At 45.1% G+C, this 5,080-nt stretch overlaps 1 pseudogene; it reads left to right on the plus strand.

Annotated features, from left to right (window-relative positions):
• Positions 1-2,434: 2,434 nt before the first annotated feature.
• LOC135324123 (vesicle-associated membrane protein-associated protein B/C-like) lies at positions 2,435-4,200 on the plus strand (annotated as a pseudogene).
• The last annotated feature ends 880 nt before the right edge of the window (positions 4,201-5,080 follow it).

Here is a 5,080-nt window from a genome sequence, read left to right on the forward strand (position 1 = left end):
TTGACAAAGGTGGCATGCCCCTGCGATGAGCTGTGGCTTCTCGTTCTACAGAAGCTGCGGAAGGTGGTGCTTCCTTTATGGTTTGGGAAGTCTTCAGAAACTCAGCAACCCAGTGGAAATGAACATTTTTCCACCAGCACACGGGGTTAAGGAGCAGTTGTTTTGTGTCAGATCCTTGGCTGGTGTGAATCCTTTAAATGTAAAGGGTTTATGACAATTTGTAGCACCATTTGATAGAAAATACCCATATATACAATTTTCCTCACCTCTTTCCCAAACTAACATACACATGATTTTTGATAATCTAACAATGACACTTCTCAGATATAGAAGACATTTATGAAGTCCATTGACGAATTCAGAAGCCTGGCTTAAAATACCATGGAAACTTCTATGAGGTATGAACACTGTTGAAGGCCTCAAGCTGTCTTTTTTTTTTCCTTAAGACCCTGAGAGCCAGATTTTCAAAAACTACAACCTAATGACTGAAATTACAGATAATATTAGAAGGCCCGGGTCCACAGAACTTTTAATCACGTGCTTACTTGAGGCCTTACATAGTGCTGTGCTCCCGAAAATACTTAATATATATGTCAATCCCTCTGAAACCAAAGTTAAGCACATAAAGGAATGTTTAGTTGAATATGTCAGGCTTAATGGGACTGGTCATACGCATTTCACACTGACGTGATAAAAATTGACTGCTGACTATCGACTTCAGTGGAGTTCTCTCATTTCCTATTGTTTCAGGATCTACAACTAATTTTATTCACCAGTTTTTAATGTTTCTTTTTAGCTTTGTTGGCTATTGAAATGAATTGGGAGTGAATATATACAGGTAGAGCTGATTAGAAACTTCAACATGAGAATGAGCAATCAATAGATTCCAGTTTGTGGAAGTCAAAACGTTGTGGGAATATTTCAGTTTCAAAAAGAAGTTCTTTTCGGGAAAGACTTTCTAAGTCTAGGACATTTTTTTCCATTCAAACCAAGACACTAGAGAGAAAAACCTCTGTGGTGGTGAATGAACTGGATTAGGTCCCCCCAGTGGGAATGGAAAGCTGAATGGGAAGAGAACCAAGGTCAAGGCAGTGCAGAGATCTGAACGTGAATTTCCCACCATGTCCATGAGCGCACTGGGCACGTCAGCTGTTTCTCATGCTTTTCAGAATCCTGCTTGCTGTAGTTGTTGTGGCAGAAGCCCTTTTTATATTCCATTACTGTTCTAAGAACAAGAACACTGTTTTTCCCTCTAGTTTTGGAATAAATCTATCTATATTTTGAGCTGAACCTTCCAGCACTCTGTAGTGATCTGTTTTTCTTTTAGCAGGGGCCAGTGGATTTGAAACAAATGTTTTGAGTTTTATTCCATATCCACTTCATTCTAAATATATAACAGCTATAAATTTTTCTGCTTAGTTTATTTCCATTCAAGTTACATCTTGCAATTTTTTTCCTGCCCTATTGAAATGTAACAAGTCTTATTTTAGTATTTTGTGACTGATTAATTTTCTTACTCCTCGTTTGGATTTCCAACTATTGCAAAGTGTATCTGGTTGATGTCTGCCTAGCTGAATGCAATAGCTAGGTTAGCCAAACTGTCAATGCAATTTGGGAGGATTCAACTTAAAAAGCTTGGAACTATAGTGTTTAAGGCACAAATTCTCTTCAGACATCTTATTTCTGAATATAGATCTTTGTTCTATATTCCTTCTAACTTTTGTTTTCAGTGTTTTGACAGCATATGAATAAATTCCCTTCATACCAAGAATCTTTTGCCTTATATGCAACTGTAAAGGTATTGTTGGGCTCTTTGACGATGCGCTATATAAGAAAACCCAGACATTCTCCTGTGTTTTTTTTTTTTCCATATCCTTTCTCTTACTGTCACTTTCTGTATTTTTGTAGTCTCTTTACTGTCTGCCTCTCTTCTTTCTCTTTTCATTTTTCCAGGGCTGATCCATCTCAGTGCCAACGGTGATGAGTGGGAGTACTTGAGGGATATTGAGCTTCATTAGGAATTGGTTTGATGTAGCACCTCGATGCCGGTGCAGTGTGTGATTGTAAAAAAAAACCAAGGAGGATGTTAGGCCCTGGGAAACTTTTGAACAGCTTAATTATCACAGACGGATCATTTTTTGCTTTCATGATTCCACCAATGTCTTATAGTTTCAGTCAATTTGTAATATTTATGATATCTCTAATAAGGCAATATTTAAGAAAAAAAATCAATGAATCCAAAATTTCGTGAGTTTTTTTGTGGAGATTGATTTTAAAATATATTAGAAACAAGATATTTTTGAGTCATACTTAATTTTTGCCTTTTGCATTTCTGACATGTTGTCTTTGCAAGTCATTGGCAATATTGTTTCCCAAGCTGTTTATTTTAGGGAGAGTGGCAGGAGGAAGGCTGTTAAGTTTTTGGGGTATTTTGAAATTTGGTTTGTTCTCTTAGGCCTTTTCAAACACCAGAGAATGTTATTTTGTTGAACTTAGAGCTTTTTCAGTGTAGGGGCAGACAGCGAGGGATTGGACAAGATAGAGTTAAGGAGCCGAAAGCCTTGGGAGGAATAAATAGCAGTATGTAGATAAGGTAGTAGCCGCACGGAATGAGGAGGAGTGATGATGGGAACATGACCTTCGGGAAAGTACAACATGGCGCTTACAAGGGGAGTGGAAAGTACCATAGATCACTGTGGAAAGTACCAATCCTGGCTAGAGCTTATATAAAGGGCTCGCTTGCTTGAATAAAGTTGATTCTGATCCAGCACATCGGAGTCCGTGAATCAGACCGCCACAAATGACGCCCGAACAGGGACCGAAGACTGACTTCGTCCAGGGCTGTAGAGGCAGCGGTTAGCTGAACCGGTGGCGGAGCCCGGCTGAACAAAGAGCTGCTGAAAGGAGCTGGCGAACTGCTGAAAGGAAGCAGAAGGGGAGCCGCTGAAAGGAAGCGGCATTGCGCGCAACAGGTTACCTACCACTGGACGGAGGTAAGCGGCCGGGAACGCGTGGGAGTCGTGGGAAACGGAATCTCCCCGCAGGATAGGTCCGTGCTAAACGTAATGCAAAAGACTTTGAAACAGCACGGCAGAGATATACACCCCCCCCCCCCCCAAGACCTCAAAATGTTATTGATGTGAGCACGCTCGAACTGTCCCGAGGTGAATTCCACCACGATTTATAGCCTCGGTACGTGGGACTCAATCGGAGTTAAGCTCTGGGACGCAGCAACAAGAAATGATAAGACGGCGGCAGGACTTTTAGCCCCGTGGCGAACCATGCTTGAGACTCTGAAAGAGCATAGCCAGAAGGAAACACGGGGACTGGGAGCAGTGGGTGGACGGGACTCCCCAGGAAACGACCCAGACAATCCATTTGACCCAGGGCAAATCGATCCGGAACAGGAGCCGGACCTCTATCCGCCTCTTAATGCGCCTTGCTGTGTCCATCTTACGGCCCCTTCGGAACCACCCCCCCCCCAAGAGACAGGGCCTCCTGCGAGTGCGGACTGCCCACAACCCCCCCCCAACACTGACCCGGCCTTCTGGGAAGGATCCATCGCCCCAGGGCCGCTCGGCGGGGCGTGACTACACCGGCCGGGGACACCCCTCCGCCTGCCTTCTTCCCTCCCTCCTTTCCTCCCTGCCTTCCTTCCCCTCCCGCCCGGCCCTTCCTCTCTCCACCGCGGAGCAGCAGGAGGAGGAACATGGCGAAAGCGGAGCAGGCCTCAGCCTGGAACGGCAGCACGAGCTCAGATTCAAAGGGCCTTTCACAGATGGTGTCACCGCAAACCTGAAGCTCGGCAATCCTGCAGACGGGAATGTGTGCTTCAAAGTTAAGACCACGGCACCATGTAGATACTGTGTAAGACCTAACAGTGCAATTATCGATGCAGGAACATCAATTAATGTTTCTGTGATGCTACAGCCTTTGGACTATGATCCTAATGAGAAAAGTAAACACTAGTTTATGGCTTTAAAAAAAAAAAAAAGAAAAGAAAAACCAACAGCCTATGCTTGCTCCAGCTGATACTTCAGATATGGAAGCAGTATGGAAAGAAGCAAAACCAGAAGAACTCATGCATTCGAAACTTAGGCGTGTGTTTGAGCTACCAACGGAAAATGATACGCCTTATGACATAGAAATGAAATTGTATCCGCAACTGCAACAAAGACAGATTCTTCTGTAATGTCTAAATCAGTAAGGCCCTCTTCGGAGGCACCCGGCTCGAGCTGTGATTACTGCACGTGTATCATTAGGATTTGGTTATTTAATTTGCTTTGATTTGGCTCTGAACTTTTCTGCGGGAACCTAGGGTCAGGCCCTGTTATGGTGGCCGACAAGCCTAATTTCCATAACAGTTTGGCGACCCAGGTGGGACCCTAGGCGACCACTGTCGGGGCCTCTCGTCTCCAAACGATCATCTGGCGCCATCGGGTGAGTTCACCTGGGATCTTTGGCAACGAGAGGCACCGAAAAGGTGAGTCTTAAATTCCCGCCTAAATTCTAAATTCTGGTCTGGTAACAGTGCACTGTAAGGGGTGCGCGGGCTGGCCACCGTAAGGCGTACCAGGGGACGGGTGCGAGTCCCATCCCCAGGGTCTGAGTGGGCTTTAAGTCCCAGCTCTGCCCGGCCGGAAAGGGGAGTGCGCAGCCTGATCAGCGTAAGGCGCACTGCAAGACTGTAAGACAGAAGTCTAGAGTCACTGTGACTGGTGTGAGCGTGAGCAGTACTGTGTGTGCGAGTGTGTATAGCCTGGGAACCGACCGGGGCGCCCGTCGGCTGAGGAAGCCGCCCGCTGCGAAGGGACAGCAGTCCTAGCAGTTAAAGACTCGGGGGGTGTGAGTGCGGTTCCCAGAGAGTGAGAGAAAGAGAGTGTGTGATAAAAAAAAAAAAAAAAAAGCTGGTCCAACTATGTCAGGAGGATTGCCCATTCCTGACAAAGGAGGAAAACCCAGCGGAACCCAGCAAGGGACTTTTGATCAGCAGGCTAAATTGTCCCATGATTTCTTTTTTTTTTTCCCCACTAAAATGCAAAAGCGCCACAAAAAACTTATCATATCACAAGGGACTAGG

Source organism: Dromaius novaehollandiae, chromosome W (genome assembly GCF_036370855.1).
Source record: "Dromaius novaehollandiae isolate bDroNov1 chromosome W, bDroNov1.hap1, whole genome shotgun sequence".
Lineage (NCBI taxonomy): Eukaryota > Metazoa > Chordata > Aves > Casuariiformes > Dromaiidae > Dromaius > Dromaius novaehollandiae.